The sequence below is a fragment of the Telmatherina bonti genome, assembly GCF_933228915.1.
Source record: "Telmatherina bonti genome assembly, chromosome: 10".
In the NCBI taxonomy this organism is placed as follows: domain Eukaryota; kingdom Metazoa; phylum Chordata; class Actinopteri; order Atheriniformes; family Telmatherinidae; genus Telmatherina; species Telmatherina bonti.
In genome coordinates this window covers 29305198-29325718 of record NC_136628.1, presented here as the reverse complement: position 1 = coordinate 29325718, position 20521 = coordinate 29305198, and the positions used below count along the sequence as shown (strand labels likewise).

Genomic DNA, 20521 nt, shown 5'->3' with positions numbered 1-20521 from the left:
CATGATGATGCAAATATTAAACACTCAGGGTTTTTAATAAAACCACACAATGGGCACCTTTGTCAGGCTGTTCCTTTATCCACCTACACAAGCAGAATCACAACCCCACCCCTCCCCAACAGGAGCTGCTGTCTGCTCTCCTCCTGTGGCTTTCTTTTTATTGGAGTTTGTTTTATGTACTTATTTGTTAACATTCACATGCATTTTGGTAAAATATGAGTGTCTGGTGTGCAGGAAAATAAATACAAAACAATTCTTAAATGACCTATAGGATGTTGAAACATTGAGGATGGTTTTGCTATTATATCGTAATTGTTAAATTTCTTTTTTTTTTTTTTTTTTTTTTTTTTTTACAAAAACAACTTTTAGATAGTATTTGTGCAAGATAATGTAAAAGATATTATTTTAAATGATAAAAGGAAAGATATTTTTCTTAAAGTTGCTATTAATGACTTCTGTTAATGCAGGAAGTTTGACATTAGCATTAGCTGCTAGATAGCTAGCTTTAGAGGAGAGTTGCCGCATGTTTCCAATGTTATTATTCTATTAGGAGGGTCTCTATCAACATTTTTGTCAACATGTTTTTGTTATAAGTGTGTTGTGTAACAAAACAAAATGGCAGAATTTGAAAAGAAGAGTACAGTAATTAAATTATTATTTTTTAAAAAGTCCCTCTTGTCTCTGATCCTCACAACCATTTCTTTTTCTGTGTTTTTCCATAAAGTTTGTTTCTGGTTTAAAACCACTACACCAACCCAGAAGACAAAACTGTTTGCTGTTCACTACTTTGACATTGACATTACTATGATGTTGGTAATCTAAATGAGCCTGGTATGTATCGGCTAAGAAACTTAAGTTTACTCATAAATTTGTCTGCTAACTGAATAAAAATGCAGCTTTTGATCAAATTTAATCGCAAAACATTCAGTGTAAAAAATAAAGTATCAACTATGGAAATAAGAAAGAAAATTTACAGTTTACTTCTGTAGTCTTTAAATAACAAGCTCTGCTCAATTGTTAGGATGGCTCCAAAGTAAAACCTGCCAAATGTGGATTAAGATTTTAATTTTGCCAGGAAGAGGGAGGAGACATCTTAAAGTGGTGATACGGGCAAGAAATGAGCAAAAATCCTGTGTTCCATCCTTTGTGTTTACTTAGTTTATTTTAGCATGCTAACATGCTAAACCCTCGTGTATACAACATATACTAACCTAGAAACCAAGTTTGAGTGTTCTGTCGTGTTAGAAGTCCAAGGTAACACTGCAAAAACTCAGCCTTAAATAACAAGAAAAAAAAAAATACAAAAATTAGGTAAATGTTGCTTAAAATAAGATCAATTATCTGCCAACAGAAGAAGAAAATTTGGCTTGTCAAGATTTCCCAAAATAAGTAAAAATACTCTTAAAACAAGAAGAATTCTCTGGCATAAAAACTAAGAATTATCTTACCTTTAAAAAAATAAGCATATGTGTACTCAATTTAAGATTTTTAATCTTGGATTTCAGTTTTTACAGTGTAGGGAAACTGCTGATAAGTCTGCTGCTGTGATCACACTGTATTCTTGGATTTCTAAACCATGGGAATTTTTTTCCAAACTACAGCCACCATAGCAAGGTTTGGTATTCATGATTGTTGACTTGAGGTGGTGGAGGCAGCTCCTGGAACATTATCCTCACATTAACCTACCAAGCTCTGACTTAAACTGAGAGAAATTTCCCAATTGGGGCAACAGAAGGTGGGTGTGGCGGTGACTGTACTATACGCGATGTAGTTTCAATAGCAACTCTGTGTGTGTGCGGGGGGGGGGATTACCTAGTATTGGGACAAGGTTTTGTTGGTGGGGGAGACCTTTAACAGAGAGATTTGCTTAGTGAGCAGCCCAACAATGAGAAGCGTACTTCAGGTTTCCCTGCTTAGTGGAAAGTGCATTCCTCTTTTTGTCACCACTTCAAAATCAAGTGGTGTCCTTTTGCATTGCAGAGTCATATGTGTCTTTTGGAAAAGTGATTTTGATGGCCCGCGAGCCACTAAAAGAAAACACACTGACTTAAAGTGTATGTTCAGGGGAGCAGTTGGGATATAAAAAAGCACATCATGGTCCTTTTGCCTCTTGTGGGGAGTTGGCTCCATATTACAACTTTTTTTAAATCTCTGGAGCAAAGACAGGACTCTCCATAAAGATACATAGAATATGAATAGTTGTTTACATCAGTATAAATACAGATGGGCACCTCAGGTTTTTGCCAAACACACCTACAAGCCAACACATAAAGACCCACTGCGCACCCAGAAAGCACTGACAGTTTATTAATATAACTCAGACACCCTTTAGTCTGTTAAATACCAGGAGTATTTGCACTCCTCTGTGAAAGTCCAAGGCTGGACAGGCCTTCAGGTCACAGCTTAGCACGTCACCTTGACCTGGAGCATTGTTGACGTTCAGCACTGTTCAGGGCTGTCATCGCTATTCCCAACAAGGTGTGAGTGATTTGCAGAGGGTTTCTGCTGCACTCTCCCCACTCATCCTGCCATGTCTTGTAGATTTCCTGTCTGATGCCAGCGTTGCTAAGCTAAACATTGACTCTGAGCTGATGGCACAGCAAACTCGCTTCCCAACACATACATAAGATCTGGAAGATGTGCTGTTTGCTTTGAGAGGTGATGTGTTCTGATGCTGGCTCTCTTTCCCCGGTGAATGCCGATTAGCAGCTTGTTGCTCTCCCTTTCTCACGTTTCTGCTGTTTCATTTTCCTTTTCCTCACTGAAATGACACACTGCTTGTGTACCAGCTGTGTGGTTACTGTAGGTATGGACAGCTATACAGGTTTCTTCTCTTCAGCAATCCAAGTAGAGTTTGTTGTCAGCTTTACCGCAAGCTTTTTGGACCCAAACAGTAAGATGTCTACAGCGCTGCCAAGTGGGAAACAGCTGGACTATCACCTGCTTGTGTATGTGTGTGGATCCCAAAATATATCCCCTTAATATGTCCAGACTGATATTTTAGCTTTTATTTCAATAAAAAGTGGAAAATAGTGTCTGGGTCAATGTTTGATTTGCAGCTGTACTTGATGGACAAATGTACTCAGTATAAACGTGCTACCTTTTATGTCTGGGTCGCAGACCTCTCAGGCAAAAAGTGGGAGATTGTGTTGAATATCTGGTAACTTTTTGTCCTGTATGTGGACATCCTACTGTTTCAGTAGGATGTCCACTGGTGGTTGGAATTAATAAATGTTGCAAAACAGGATCGGTCTTTGTAATTTCCCTCTATTCATTCATGAGCATAATTATCATCTGAGTTTGTTAAAACCAGTCAGCTTTGCAAACACGTAGTAGTACCAGGACATATGTGTTCATGCAGGCAACCATACCTGGTACTATACTGATGTAATTACAGGGGTTATGGTGTCTCTTAAAGCTGCAGAAAAGAAAGATGCTTCTTACAAGGTTCACAATTTAAACTAAACTGGCAGTAGCAATGGTCTAAAAGCTGTCTTTGACTAGTAGAAGTCAAAGATGATGATCAGTGAACATCTGTAGTTCAGTTGAGGGGAAAAACTGCAATGGATAGTCACAACACTAATAAGCATCTTTAAAAAAAAATGTGATCATACAAGTCTTTGAGGTTGGAGTTACACATGCATGTCAGTCACCTTGCAGCACTGTGATTTACTTGTGGTGACCAAGTTTTGAACACTTGAATTTAATGTATTACAGAGACATGCTTACATGCATTAATGCAACAATTTGTTTTTTCTATTGCCATTTTGTTGGGTGTAATCATATTGATCAGCATACAAGTGAAAATTAGCTGAGTCTGGCACAGGTCTGATTAGGCAAGTTTATTTGTAGACCATCTTTCATGTACAAGACAATTCAAAGTGCTTTACATGACACATTCAAAGCATTACAGATGGTGTAAAAAGCATAAAAGACAACACTAATAGAAAAAATCACATTAAAATTCTAAATAAAAAATGTAAAACCAAGATTAATTAAAAGTTGCTGTGCAGATTTCATGCATGGACGCGTTGTTTACAGTTAGCTTGGACTGCTCCAATTGCACCAATTATATAAAAAAAAAAAAATCTTTCAAATGTACTGAAAAAGTCTCTGATATCAACAGTATTCTTGACAAAATGTCTAGGCATGTCTTGAAATAGGTTTGTAATTAAGAATCACAGCATTTACGCAAAAAGAAAATAATCAACATGCACACAAAGCTATAGATGTATGAATTATGTCTGCTGTTGTTATAAAAAGCAAATTCTTGTCACATGATAAGTTTTGCATTTTAAAACACAAAAAAAGAACTCACAGGAACGTATTTTAGCTTTTTATAAGCATATATCCACAATTTATAAAAGTTTTGCCCATTTGTATTTATACTAAAGTAGTTATTGACCAAAAACAGGAACAAAATTAATAGGTAATAGAAAAGAATGAGCAGCACTGATGCCGGCAAGGATGTTTTTTTTTTTGTTTTTTTTTGTTGTTTTTTTTTTTTATGTATACACACACACACACACACACACACACACACACACACACACACACACACACACACACAGACATATTTGTCCCAGCAAGCATTGTGCCCAATAGCCACAAATGAATTTAATTACATGTGTCTGACCAGGATTATTTTTTAACTGAAGTTACCATCTGCTTGACAGGATGAGCTGTCAGTCATAGCAGAACTCGTCTGGGTCGCCTCCTCCTCTTGTTTGTAATTCAGACACACAGTTAAATGAAAATAAATAAAATTCTAATTACTGGCACCATTTTATGTCATTTCAAAAATATATTTTTAAAATGTTTTTTTGAGAATGTAAGTTGGTCTTGCAGTTCTCACTAAACGTAAGTGCACCATTTTATCTCATTTTTTAAAAAAAACATTTTTATATTTTTTGTGTAAGAATGGGATCACCATATAGATACACATGGCATATGTAATTGCTAGGCAACGGAGGACTGGAGCACTATGGGTAATCCTCGTAGGCTGTCTCATTTCACTAACAGTAAGCGCACTTCGGAGCATGGAGACTACGTAGAACACTTTGTTAGCCTACATAGTCTGCACACTTTGAAGTGTGCAGACCCTGGACTGGGACGCAGCTAATGTCTCTGCGTCATGTCTTTTATTGATTTTTTTTTATTAACCTGTCAGTTCAAATTCAGTGAAGCGATGAGTTTGTGAGTTGGTCTTACAGTTCTCACAACACTTAAATCAAACCAGCTGGAGTGTTTAACTGTATACTTTCACCCTAATTACCCTTGACACAAGCTGATTTACACTGAAAGATGACTTTATCTTAGCATTTGAACAATATTGTTGACTAATTAATTCAAGTAATGTGTTCTCCCACAGAAAGGGGGAAGAATTTCTTCTTAAACACATCTTTTTTGTATTTGTTTGTGATCACACACACATTTAAACATGCATGCACATTGTTATTTTGCCATATGAGCTTCTCAGCACGCTAGGCTGTTTATCTGTCACCTGAGGGCAAACACACCACCCACTTGCAGGGCTTCTGGTATTTAGGAGTGAACGCATCTGGAGGCATTCATATTAGGCCAGTTCATCTCTCACTTTTCACTTCAAAGGACCGTGCGTGGGTCAGGGTTTCATCACAGAGTCGTTGGCACTTTGCACACAAGAGCTAAAAATAGGATGCCGTGTCATGCTTAAGAAGAAGTCCCAGCCAAGTTTTTTTTTGTTGTGAAAATGCCTCCATGTCAACCGGTTGGGAGGCACGTTCAGCTTGCAGCTAGTTGGGAAGGGAGGTGTAGGTGTGGTTGGGATGAAGTGCCAAAATATTTACAGTATTATAGATTTGGTTCTGGTGTTGATGCTCAGTAACCATTTCAGATTATTGGCACCAAAGCGGAGAGTTCATCCCTCTTTCTCAGTCAGCATGCAGAGCTGAAGATGTTTTTCCACACGGGGATGGCAAATAGGATCATATGATGAGAGCTTAATGGCCCTGCAGTTACAAGTGTACTATATCACTGCCTCTCCCTGATGAATGAGGTGTTCATGGGGCAGTAATTTATTATTACTGCAGTATTAGTCCTTTGATCCTCCAACAGTTTCAACCCTGGAGATTTTTAGAGGGGTGGCTCGTCAAAATAACTTTGCAGATAGGCCCGGTCTTGCCTCAACTGTGGGGAGATGAAGCCTGGAGGTGTGCAAAGGCACCAGAGTGCAGGAAAACCAGACTACACAGGCACGACGCTGTCGTCTAATGGACCGCTGGTCCCTGATGTTTGAATGGATCAAAGAAAGTCCTCTGCGATTCTATATTTTTGAGTGATCTCTGATGTTATTTTTGTTTCTGGTGTCTCTTGGAGATGGTTTTATTGGAAAGGGGGAAAGCCCAGTTTTATCTTCAAAGGCGCTTAATATAAAGGTGCTGTCCTTGACTCTCTGCAGAGGAGCCATACTAAACCACAAGCCGCCATTGTTGCCAGGACATTCTTCTATTAATGACAAAAGCGAATGGGAAGTCTCATGATGAAACATGAAGAGGCAGAAAGGGGAGGCAGAGGGTTGAATGGGTTGATTCAGGGGAGTGGCAGGTGAGGCCAGTAGGTGACCCGTGCCAGTCCTGCCAGTTAGTCAGTCTGTCTGCCTCAAGGTCGGGTCGACTTGGTCGCAAGCGGCACTGTTGACAACTAAATGTGTTGCTTTGATTAGACGCTGTCATGACTTTTGCCTCAGTCCTTTTTGCTGCTCGCATTCCCACCTAATTCTCTTTCCACCCGCCCAGCCTCCATCAGTATGTCTGGCACATCCCACTTCTCATTGTGCAGGCTGAGCCGCTGGCCCTCTTTAAGATCTGCATTAGAATGTTGTTTTTATATAGCAGCAAGCGGAGGCATGTGGAGTCTCTTTTGAACTGCTCAGCAAACAGATGGAGCTTTTCACACTGCCTTTATGAGATTAAGTGAAACATTCCCATAAAAAAAGACATTTCCTTGTGTCCTCTCACCCTTCACTGTCTGACTTTCCCTCTCTCTTCATCTCTGTCCTTTTAACTTTTTCTTTTTTCCTTTCAGCTTAAATAAGGACGTACTGTTGCTGAAAGGTTTCTGTTCCCAATAACTTTATCCCCGAGTTTAAATCAAACTAGCAAGCAGGTCCTGCGAGCCTGAGACTGCAGGCAGAGGGAGCGACTTGTGAGCCTGCTAACTGTGACTCAGGTGAGCTTGTGCCAAATAGTGTGCCCCCTCCCCATTCTCCTCTCCTCGTTTAACAAGGATTTGACAAAATACACTCATAGGGTTGACTCTTGGGCATTGGAGTTTGAAATGTGCTGGCATACAATAAATCTCTTTAGGGTTAGCTTCACATGAGGTAGATAACTATAAGCCATCAAGTACAGTTCATTTGAAATTTGAGCGTTTTCTTTTATGTGGACCCACACGCTGAAAGGGAACGCTTATTCTGATGATAATGGAAATATATTCTGCGACACGCATTCCCACACTGCCTCTGCCAAACTTTCCAAATTTGAAGGGTTTGCCAGGTTGGCCAATTATATAGAATTACCTGGGAAAAAAATAAGCACTTCACTGCACTCTGTAATTCTGTAAGCTTTAGTTTTTATAATGTTATAGTAAAATGTGAAGAGTTACACTCCGGATGACCTGTGTGTCATAAGCAGTTTTCACTTTTCTGTTCAGTCCAACATAATGTACCAGGCAATAGTTTGGACACACCTATGCAGTAAAAATTTAAAATTTACACTGGTCCTGTGATTCAGTCTTTTCATGTTTTCAATAATTATATCTATGAATTCCCTTTATGGTAGCTTCACATCATGATTTTTAAATCTGCACTACTGGACATTGGCATGTTTTCTGACTAATCTGGCCTGTAATCGCAGCTAATTCAGCAAAAGTCTTGCATCCTGTTTCCTCTCTGAGCTCTCTACTGCCAGTAAAAATCAGTTCAATGTAGTCATGGTCTTAAATCTTACTCTGTCACTTTCTCTCTTTCTTTTCCTCTCTTCCTTCGGTTATGTCTGCTAAAGTTTCTTCACTGAATCAGTGAAGCCGCACATTCAAAACATCCTGTGTGTGAACACCCAGTTGCTAGTGTGGGACTTTGTGCTCGAAAGCAAAATGCAGTTATCATGTGATGCCCCAGGCTGGAAACAAGTTGTGCAGTGCGTTTCTCAGGTTTCTGATCATTACACGGCAAGGATGGTTCCAGGAATATGCATGATGAATGTCAGCATGCCATCAAACGTCAGATGCAGAGTTTTAGCGTTAAAATTTATGTCATGTTGCTTTAATACAACCTGCCTTTGATCATGTCCAAAATATGCAGTTCCTTGAAGTAAACAAAACCTTTCAGTCGTAGCTTTAATATTTGTTGCATAAATTGCTAAAGTTTGCTGCATGGTGGTGTTTGGGTTTGCACTGTTGACCGTAAACATGGAGGTTTTTGGTTCTGAAAATCAGGTGGGGGTCTTTTTGTGTGAATTTTGCATGTTTTCTACAGATATTCCGGCTTCATCTTTAAGTAACTAGATCCTAATTTAACCATAGGAATGCATGCACTGTTGGTTTTTCTTGTTTGTTTTGTTTTGACGCTTCGATGCACTGGCAGCCTATCCAAGGTGCATTCAGCTGCAGATTTGAAACGTAAAGTGAGAAAAGAAATTAGAGAGATTGATGTTTATGTTAAAAACTGTTTCTGATACACTGACCTAACAACTGGAGACGTCTCACTGCAGATGCAGCTTGAGTCATAATTGAGACTCATTTCTTCTACCAGCTTTATAGATGCTCTAATCTCTTGCAAAACTAAATGAAAATGATGACTCCCCACTTACATTAATATACGCGACAAGCCAAGTTTAGTTCGCGTTTTGATTCTAAACTGTAAAATGATGCAGATTTTCATTAAACCTTTTAATGCAGCTCGGCAAAATAAGCTTGAAATTTACTAAACTGTTTAAAACCTGGAAAAAACTGGAAAAACTTTGTATAAAATGGTTAAAAAAAAAAAAAAAAAAGTTGGGTTTTTTTTTCCTCCTAAAAAGCTAATTCTGGATTTGATGCCAACAACATGCCGGATATGTGGTGGGTAACATCAAACCTAATAAGGTTCATTGGACATAATTTATCCCAAACAGTTTTAACAAGTTTTGAAGCAACATATGCCAGAATTTGTGAAGATATTCCTTATTTCAGCAAGTCAAAGCCAGACTGTGTTTTGCTCAACAGCAGTATCGCTGTGTAAAATATTCTTAGTACTTCACTGGTCTGTTTACAATCCAGACATGTCAGTAATGAGACAGTTTATGTCGAGAAATGTTGCATTAAAACAGCAGAGCGCTCGATTAAAAAGTTTTCCGATGTATAGATCATAATTTAAAACTGTGATGATATTCCAAACAAACTGGTGCATTTATGTTTGGAAAATTTCTATTTCAGTTCTGGCTTATTTACACACTGCTTGTGTGTTCAGTTGTGGCAGAGCTGATTGTGTGAGTGTGTGTACGTGTGTTTGCTCTGCTTGTTCCAAGAATGAATTCCTGGAGGCTTACAAGAGCTGTTGAATGAGATGGAGGGCTCAGGACAGGAATGATGGGAGGGAGGGAGGCTGCTCTACACTGCAGGAGGGGTGTCAGGCTCTCACTTACTGCCCTGATTAAATAACAGGATGCTTTATGAAAACAAGAACATTATCTGCCTCTTAAAAGGCCGGGAAAGGCCCTCTAATTGGCTTCCCCTGAGTCTCTGAGTTCAGTCAGCTGCAAAAAAATTAGGAAAGACTCATTCTCAACCTCTTCTAGTAATACTTTCATCCATACCGTGCTGTATTAATCCATATGCACAGAAACAAGGTGACATTTAAGGTTGTTTTACTTTTTTCCTCATAGAGAGGGAATACAGCTGACTTTGTAGCACTAGTTCACTTCTCATGTTGCAACTTTTACAGGAGAGGGGTTTAAAAATGTGTTTGAGGAGGTGAGTAGAAAGTGTCAGGTAGAGATCAGAAACATCCAAAAGGATTTTCTTCCCAGCATTTCTTCTTCAGAATTATACCTAAAGTGATCCTGTATGTCATGATACCAAGAGCCGATGAGGTGCACAGCACGCTCACTCTGTGATTGTTCAGTGAAGCAGTAATCAGCGTTATTCATCTAAAGCAAAGAAAAAAGTCACAGCCTAAAGCCAGATTTATGTGGAAAGTAAAGGTTCCATTATTTTGAAGGAATCATAAGGTGCACAAAAATGTTTGTCAACTTACTGGAACGGCTGAATTAAAAACCATCATAATGTGGCTTAACTCGTTCAGCCATTCAGCTGTTTTAATGAGGGAAATGTTAGGAGAAATGGGTGAAATAAAACAGCAAGACACCAGTTTTCTGACTCGGCGTTGGGAACATTTTCTTCTTTTTTGAAGTAATAAAAGTCAATCGATGTGTAAAGAAAATAGCGAGTAAATTTTTTTTTTGTGTGGATAATTTGAAAGATTTAAAATAAGTCAAATAACCCAAACTGGTGTAATTATCTACCATCTATGTAGAGCAATGTGTAGAAAATTCACATCTTTGCTGCCCCCTACAGGTAGTAAAATGAATGACATGTGCATTGAATGCTTTGCAGGAATGTTGTTTTTAAAATGTGCTCATGAATTACAACAGATTTATATTTCATTTAGTTAACCTGCTTCCTCCTCCATAACAAATGCTGCACTGGTCATTTTGAATGAATTCACTTGTTTCCATGGAGCACAAAGATAAAAATCGATTCCACTTCCAATTTAGTTTCACAACATTTTAGGTCTAATGAATATTTTACCGCTGTGCAACCTTAGTGACTGTTTTTCCTCTTCTCTACACTTTTACTAACTGTTAACCCTCCATTAAGACTCCCAGTACCTGGTGCTGGTCTCACTGGGCTCACTGGGCTAAGGGAGGTATAGTACGGTTGCATGGTAAGCACATTGGAGTCAGAGGAGTCTCACAGCTCCATCATCTCTGCTGCTGTCACTGGTAGACACATCAGTGTGATCTGCCCACACCAACCACACCATTCCCCCCCCAACCCGGGAAACGGGCACTTGCTGTTCGGCTCTTTGATGTCTCGATGATGTGTCTAGCAAGTGATAGTGTATCAGATGACATCGGCCTTTCTCTGTCACCTTGTGCTTTGCATTTCAAATGTGTGTCAAAACGGCTGCTAATGAAGAGGGGTGGGTGTGTGTGTGTGTGTGTGTGTGTGTGTGTGCGTGTGTGTGTGTGTGTGTGTGTGTGTGTGTGTGTGTGTGCAGGTGGGTGGGTGGGGGGAGTTTTAACACTGACTTCTCTAAATGACCTGTCTTACCTCCACACAGGCAAACCAGCTTCATAGCTTTTTTCCTTTTCTCCGTTGTTAGAGAAATGTGGCCAAGACCAACTTCTGGATTTAATGTTTCAATGTGTGTGTGTGTGTGTGTGTGTGTGTGTGTGTGTGTGTGTGTGTGTGTGTGTGTGTGTGTGTGTGCGTGCATCAGGGTGATTGTGAGGTAAAAGCAGGAGGAGGATTCAGGCCCACCCCTTCAGGCTTAAACTTTACCTGAGTGGTAAAATCTGCTCACCTGTCCTGACTTGCCTGCCCTTCCTCCCCCCCTCCACCTCCACACTTCTCCTCCTCTCTTTCCTCTCCATACAGTACATACCCCCACCTCCCATGCCCCTCCACGCTCTCCACCCCCTTCCTCCAGTGCCCCCACATCAAAAAGCTGATATGAGTAATGGATATTCAGCAGGGCCGCACCCTTCCCTCCTCCAACCAACTCAGCTGCCGCTCAGCCAGAGGCGCACACCCGACAGTCACCCGACAATCACACACACCACACACACACACACACACACACACACACACACACACACACACACACACACATACAGTAATTATTTACACACAATTAGACCTAAATATGCAGCCTGAAAGCCAGGTAAACAATATTTAGAGCAAATGCTGTGCTTATGTTTGCAGATGTAATGTACCACTGTAGCGTCTGGGAGAATTTTAAAGTTGCTAAATCATATCCTGTCAGGTTTTGTATTTTCTGAGCTGATAAATGTACTTGAAATGTACTAGTTTTTTAATAGATCAACTTGAAGCACATCAAGTACCCTTTTCTTTGGGTAGAGATTTGTATTTGTAAATTATACTGTGATACAAATAACTGCAGACAACAATGTGATGGCAGTTAGGGTTTTTATTATGTGGAAATGACAAAAAATTACGACTGTATACTGTTTAGGTTTCATTGTAATGGAATTTATTTACATTATTCATGCTGTGAAAATTTTACAGTGTCATTGAAAAGGAGGTTTTGGACTACATAAGTGCCCAACTTCTTCCAAAACCTTTTTTCGAACTTAAGAAGCCTATTTTATTTGTTGTTTGTTGTAACCAATATTTGCTCTTTTAAAAGTCCTTTTTTTAGATCAAAATAAAAAAATTTTTTTTAAAAAAGCTGATTTTGTTCATGTGTCTTACCCTTAATTCTGTGGAACAACATGGCATCAAAAGAAGGGTAGTCAAGTGAAATATATCCAAACATAGATGTAGGATAGAACATGATCAGCAATAGATGTATTTCCCTTCTGCAAATATATGCCTCTGCATCCCTCATGAAAACAGTGCAGCAACTGCTTTTTCCTTATAATCTACTGGAACAAACTCAAGAGGTTGCCTCCATGCAGTCTTGACTCCTGGAAATAGTAACGTTCACACGGTGCAAGATCAGGTGAATACGGAGGATGGGAATGAAACACACTGCAGTGCTTTACCACTTGTCTTGTTCAACACATCTAGCAACTTTTCCATAAAATTAAGTTTCAGAACAGTTTCCCACAGCTTTCTTTCTTCTGATCCTCTGGAAGCTGTTTGTAATACTCATTTACTAAAGAGGCGAGGAAGTGAAATGGAGGTTATTAATTAGAAGTGAATCACAGCATTAGTCACACAGCTTGTATTAAGAAATCATTCCTATGATCTTAGACTCCTAGAGGACATTCATGCTTAATAATTAGTCTTAGAGCCGCTTCCTTTTTCCATGATGTTTTATTTTGAAGGTAAAGCTACTCAAAGCAACTGCTTTCAATACCAGTTTGCTACCTCTGTCATACCCCTTCCCTCATTTAGACATGTGGTGTGTCGCTGTAATGGTTTCAGCGTGCTCGTCTGGAGAAATGATAGAGCAGAGAGAATCGGGCTTAGACCTGTAGGGCCACAACTCAGTACTCTGTCATTAGACACTTGAACACAGCAGCACCGCAGCCTGCTCCACTCCTTCCTCTCACTCTCTGCTGCAGTTTTTTCTCTTTATCTCTTTCACTCTCACTCTTTACTTCCACATTATAGTGTGTACATCCACACTGTGGACTTGAGGCTTGAATTAAAGTCTGATGTGTTTTTTTGGGGGGGAATACAAGAATTTTGGTTTTGCATAAGGCTTGTGACGACCTTCCCATGTGAGAATTGATGGGGCTGCATTAGGACAATGAAGTGCTGAATCTGCTGCATACATAGACTGTATATAAAAAGATGGACGTAGCCTCCGTGACGTCACCCATAGGTTTCTGAAGAGCTGAATTGAAGCTCGGTGGGCGGTTCCTACCATCGCCATGTTGGCAGCGTCATGCGCGTTGTCTCGCCCGGAAAATACAAATATGGGCAAAGAGGTGAAGCTGAGAGGGCAGCCGTGAGCGTCATGGCGGATGATTGACATCGAGCGAACTCCAAGTTTTCTATAGCTAAGAGCTAACCGAGCTAACCCGAGATAACGGGAGCTAACCCGCTAACGGAGGTAAGCGGGCTAAAGCTAAGTCACGTTGTTAAACGGCTAAAAACCGCGGTTGTTCTACGATCTTCTGACTTGAAGCCAGAGATCGGTACCTGTCAATCAAAAGGACACGCCCCTAAATATGCCAAACTTTGAGATTAAATTACTTTAAAACGGGCCAGTTAGAAAAAAATTCACTCCCTCCACAGTTCTCATGGAGGTAAACCTGACCTATAAACCGAAAATGGATTTTTGAACCAGCCTGTAAACATGTTTATTTCTGCCGTGAAGTTGGTCTTTTTAACATTAGAGTCTATGGGGATTCGCTCTGTTTTCAGCCCCTAGTGGATGAAGGTGGAACTGCAGTTTTATGCACTTCCGCATAGGCTTCACTTTTAACCACCAGATGTTTGCCGCTTAGGTGCATATGAAGTCTTGTGTGTCTGCAGCAGGTTAAACGTGTGATTTCCATTTAATTTCTGTTCGAGTCCGTTTATTTACATAGTTCCAGTTCTCAGGTAAAATAATCTCAAGGTTTAAAAACTCCAGTCAAATACAAATATCATCCTTTGATATTAAAGTCATTACATTCCTCAGAATTTTGGTTATATGAAGCCAGTTTGTAGATAGATCCCTATGAATGGATCTTCTGCTTTGTTCAGTCCTGCAAGCACATGGTGACAGTGGAGAAAATGCTCCTTAAAAGGAAGAAGCCTCCAGGAAGAGCGGTCATCTCGCTGGACCACTTAAGGTTAGCGATTAAAGGACTCAACCGCCTGTTGTCATAGATTCTGTTCATAACTTTAGCAGAGAAAATTCCTAGCTGTAGCCTACGAGCCAGAAGATGCCGGTTCATCGAGCTCAGGATTGCATTTTTGCTTTTATTGCAGGTGATGTGATCCTATGTGCTTCACAGCACTGGGCCTCCAGTTTCCTTTTGGGGATGTTTGCAGCTAAGCATGGAGCTGCTGGTAAGAGGGCATGAAGGAGTTACTTTTCTGCTATTCGGGGGTACCCAGCTAGCATTCCCACCTACACTTTCAGGTTTCTCACAGGTAAATATGTCTAAACTGACAAGAGAGGTGAAGAGTTGTTATGATGCAGAAGCATTAAATAAAATTAAGATCATTTTAATCTGCTGATCAGTGAATGAAGTTCATGGTCTAAATGCATTGCCAATAGTTTCACGCTCAAACGTTGGGTTTTACCTTGTGTTTGGTGGAAGTTCTTACACTTGTCTTGCATTTTAAAACTACTGATTGTTGTAGTTTGTCTCGATCGTTTTGGTGCTTTTCTCACCACAGAATTAACATTCTCATAACCATTAGTTTAAACACCACGAGAATTAGTACTGTTGATACTTCAAGTTTATTGTTTCAAAGTGACTGAGGTTTTTTTTTATTTATTTCATTTAATTTTGCATAGTAATGTGAATAAAATACTGTAAGAGGGCAAACAGCGTATGAAGTAAACTGTGAATCAAATCTGTTCTGTGTCATGTATTCAGGTTCTCTACTAAAAACAATAACGTTTAACTTACCGTGTACCACAAAGCTGAAGTAAAAAGTACACAAAAAAACGGCTATTTACTCCCACAATTCTTTGTGTTGATGTCATGAGTGTACCATTTCTATTCCATAAATAACCAATGACCAAGAAGAAAGAAGAAAATCTAAGTTTTTGATTGGCCAGGACTTAAAAAAAAAAAAGTCATATTCACCACAGGGAAACAACTGAGCAACACCAAGTCTTTTGCTGTGCTGGAGTTTTTATTTACATTGGTGTTCAAACCTAAAGTTTTTCTATAACCTGTCCAGTATGAGCATGAGAGACAGCGAGCAAATTAAAGCTGCAGGTAGTTGCTAGAATGTTGCAAAAACTGCAACATGAGCCTCCTCAAAGTATTGTTCATTGTTAGCATTAGTTGTTTAAGGGGAAGCAGTCGAGGTGGCTGGAGCCCCATGTTGGAGGCTTCTTGGATCCCTCTCAGTGGAGGTGTGAGGAAAACCTGTAGACAACATGACACTTTGGAAAGTTGATGCCTCTTGGCCTCGTATGGATGTCAGTCAGGGGTGTAAATCAAAAGTTTGACTACAAGTGCCAATATCCGCCACAAACTTCATTAGATTTGATTCATATCAAACCAGAAAAAGCAGTGCAGTTATCATACTTATGTTCTTGAGCTCAGTCAGACATTGAAATGAAAAACAATCTGTTTGACAAAGCAGGAGGAGGTGGGTGGGGAGAAGTCAGACAAGACCTGCTCCCCTCACAACCCAGACCAGAAAATGAAATGACCCTTCACAGAAACAACAAAATAAAAAAACCTCAACAAATACTGACGCATTAACAAGAAAAAGAGACATTTTCGTGGAAAAAATCCTCATCTCAGTCTTTGATGTCAAATAAAGACATCAGAGCGACGTCGTTTGTTTCTGCTTGGTCAGGAGTACACAGTGATGCCAGGCCTGACTCACACACCACACTGGGGATGTAAACAAACAACACTGGCTGGTCTCGAGGAGGCCACCCAGTGCTGGAGAGTCCAGATCGCTGCCTCCGACTGATGTTTACGCAGAATGATCCGTGGTTAATCCAAAGGTTTAGGATTGGTCTGTTTGCGTGACTCATCTTCTCCTGATGGCTCATCTCTCCAGCACTTTGAAGCAGTTGTGCGTAAGATTTTTTTGTTTTATAAAGCTAAAAATACATTATGCACTTGTATTTTTATAGGATTTAAAATACTCCAAAAGGAATCTTATGAACACCCCCGACTCTCCTGCTGACAGGTATTTTTATGATTCTGTTTACAAGTACAAATGTGAAGACAAAATTAATTACGGTTTCGTTTTGTCTGGAAGTTTTACTGTCCTGGTTTAGATCGGCTGTCAACGCCGTGGAAACATGGGAAATCTGGGCTTTTCTTGCGTTGGAGCTATGTGAGCTGCAGCTCTGCTTCCTTCAGGTCTGTTTGTGTTTGCGACAACTCGCTCTGAGGGAAATCTCCCCAGCCAAAACTATCTCTCACCCTTTCACAAATTACTGCTAAGCTGCTCTCTTGTTTTCCCACGCCCTGCGTCAAAAAGCCATCGCCGTTAAAAGTAGAAGCAGACTGATGTGGTTTGTGTGTTGTTTGTTAGTTTTTCGGTGATGACGTCTTTGCTGTATAGCTCTGTAAACCACAGTAAATTCCTATGCTGCAATTGTTTCTGCTTGCATGCCAAATAGTGTGTAATCACATGTGTCAAGTTGCACCTCATGAGGATGGGTGTTTACTTAACCGCAGCCATGTCTCTTTCAGTTCCGACCATAACAAATCTGGAGATGTTGAAACATTTGCGCTCACGGGCCTCTCAACTGTCTTGTTAGCGTTTGATCATTGCTCCGTTAAAGTTTAAATATATTCCCTAATAATCCTGTAATGAAATCCCTCAGCTTGCTTCCGGATCTGTGGCTCAGTAGAGGCACATGGTTTGGCAAACCACACTGTGGAACCACTACTACTAATTCTGAGGAATAATAAAACCACACCAGTCATTTAAAAAGTATATTATGATGTTCTTGAACTGTGTTCTACTGTACGTGTGTGTGTTTTGTGTGTTGTATTGTGTGTTGGATGCTTGTGTTGCACAAGGAACTTTTGAACTCCAGGTAAAGCAAATTTCCACATGTCAAACATATGGCTCTTTTTCCTCCCATTTAGGTCCATGCATGTACTAAATGGTTCTAAATGGCCTCAGTGGTCATGTGTGTGTGCGTGTGTGCATGTGTAATGTAGTGTCTGAACTGGGTCATGCGGTCTTGAAAATCACATCTCCTTACATTAATTATTGGCAAAACACCAAAGAGCTTGAGATAAGACATGGAGTAGAGTAGACTGCAGGGAAACTCAACACTCAGAAGCAAATGGAGGCTTACACACTTGCAGCAGGTGAAAGGCAACCTGACATAAGGTCATCAAGAGTTGGTTCGGAGTTCTGCACTGGAGCTTATTGTGTTTTCTCTGAATCCAGTCTGTCACAGTTCCTACAACCAGTTGGGTTGCTGTATACAGTGCAAATAAACTCAGAATACAATAATGTGCAAATTTCATCTTTTTTTTTGCTATTATAACACAAATCCATGTTAGACGTTGAGACTGGAAATAAATGGAAAATGTGGCAGCATACAGCTTTTAAAGACAAGGTTGAAACTCGGACAAAAACAAGCTATGAAAGTAATTGACACAAATAAAAAATAACCGAAGAAACGTTTGACAACTGACTTTTTAAGTTGGGAACACATCTGTGCCATGACCTGGCATAAAAGGAGCATTATAAAGAGGCAGAGCCTCTCCGATGTAAAGGTGGGGCTCAGGTACATCAATTTGTGATAAACTACCTAAAAACTGTAAAACAATTTCAGAACAAGTTCCTTAAAGGTGGAGTACGTAAGATTTTCAATATTTTCAAAATAAATGACCTAAAAAAATAACTACAATCATAATTAGATAGTTTTTTTAAACATGTAGGTTCCAGTCTGTCCATATTTGATGCGTTATTAAATTGCAAGTTTAATCAATGACAAAGACCCTTCTTAAATGTTTGCCTACCAGTAAAAAAAAAAATTCCTTTTTGTCATTTGTCATTAATTAAACTTGTAATTTAATAATGCATCAAATATGAACAGACTGGAACCTACATGTTTAAAAAAAACTTTCTAATTATGATTGTAGTTATTTTATTAGTTAATTTATTTTGAAAATATTGAAAATCTTACGTACTCCACCTTTAATATAGATTTGGAAAGACTTGGAAGATTCCATTATCTGCAGTGTATAATATCAGCAATGGCCAAGTTGTTTCTGTTGCACATTAATAAAAAAAAAATGTTGGCTAAATGTTTTACAAGTTAATTAAAAAACAATAACAAAATTTAACAAAAAAGCAAACAAATACAATAAAATTGACTAAAAGGAAATGCTAAAACATAAAAAAAAAAACTTGACTGTATTCAGACTGAATACTAATTAAAAGTCAAGATATATTTCTCAGAGGGCTGCAAATAGTCTGAAGTGCAATTATTAGGTCTGATCAAAGATTTAGACAATTAAGCTAAAATTCTTTGGACATAATTAAACTGGAGTTTAAAACTGGATGCTTTTGATGTCGGCTTTTTTCTGGCACTGCAGTGAAAACAGGGATGATTCTCTACCAAGCAAAATCGCTGCATTGGCTCAAGAACCCTTCTGGAAATCACGGTCTGTGAAAACAGTTCACTGTGTAATCAACAAATACAAATTAAATCACTATCATGCAAATTTAAAAAAAGCCAGTCGTGAACACGATCCAGATAAACCACTGTCGTCTGTAGACCTGAGCCTATTTACGATGGACTGAAGCAAAGTGGAAAACTGTTCTGTGATTGGATGAATCCAAATTTGAAACTTTTTTTTAGAATAGAGAGAAGAAAAATTACTATCATGCATTTTTTCAATGGATAATTAAAAAATCTGCATCTCTGATGGTACAGGGTTGCATTAGTGCATATGATATGAACAGCTTGCAAATTAGTGAAGGCTCCATCTATGCTGAAAACCACACAGAGGTTGGGAGCAATGTCTGCTCGCAGCCAGGCGACGTCTCTTTCAGGGAGGACTTTGCATATTTCAGCAAGACAATACTAAACCACATACTGCTTTTATCACAACCGCATTGCTTCACAGGAGAGTTTGTGTGCTGAACTGATCTGGCCTCATTCCACCTTTCACCAAGAGAAATGATTTAGTGCCTCATGAAACAAAAACTATGCCAACAAAGAGACTGTTGAGCAGCTACAATCCCGAATCAGACCGGAATGGGACAACATTCCTGTCCTACAACTCCAGTAAAATGGTCTCCTCACTCCCCCGACGTTTACAGACCATTCAGTCTATAGAGGATCTGACTCAATGGAAAACATCACCCTGTTCCAGCTCTATTCTAGATGTGTTGCTGCTATTAAAGTCAGAATGAGTTAAAGTCGTCTCACGGTACTTTACGGACATAATTAATTGAAGCCAATATATTGTGATCCAATTACAATGTTAACTTGGTCATTTCCATGAAATAGTCAGATGTCTTAGTTTCAGCATCCAACATGTTGTTTATGTTCTGCTGGGAATAAAATATGTCTTTAAGAAATTTACATATCATTGCATTTTGGGTTTTTTGTTGTTTTTTTTTGTTGTTTATTTGTTTGTTTCCCCATCATCTGTTCATTGAATACTTGAGAAGAATAATTCAGCCCTCACAAACTGGGATGTCAGCCTTAAGCATCGTATGGATTAACCAGCAAAATGTGAAACTTTGATTTAACCTCAAAACATTTTTATATCATCTGTCGACCACCTGGCTCACATACTCAGCCTTTCACACAGAGGAAAAGTTTAAAACCAGGTCTTGGTGCTGTTGTTGTTTTGTTGTTGGACAGTGGAGGAAGTAGCCTGAAGGTAACTTAAAGCTAACTACAAACTTTGACTGTCAATCTGCATCCTAACACATTTACATACAGTTGTGCATTTCACCTGTTGTGTTAGATTCTGCAACTTAACCTGACACTTGGTTGACTCCGTGTGTTTATTTCCAGTTGTTTTGAGGATGCACATGTTTCTTTTCAACACACTAAATGCTCTGGCAACAGACAGGGTTGCTGGTCCATGTTTCCTCTGAATTGCTTTTATTCCAATTCAGACAAAAA

At 39.4% G+C, this 20521-nt stretch overlaps 1 protein-coding gene across 1 annotated transcript in view; it reads left to right on the top strand.

Moving 5' to 3' along the window:
* The window catches only part of rnf43 (ring finger protein 43), a 96338-nt gene that overhangs the window by 70566 nt on the left and 5251 nt on the right, over positions 1–20521 (top strand). The gene's annotated exons all lie outside the window — the stretch shown is intronic.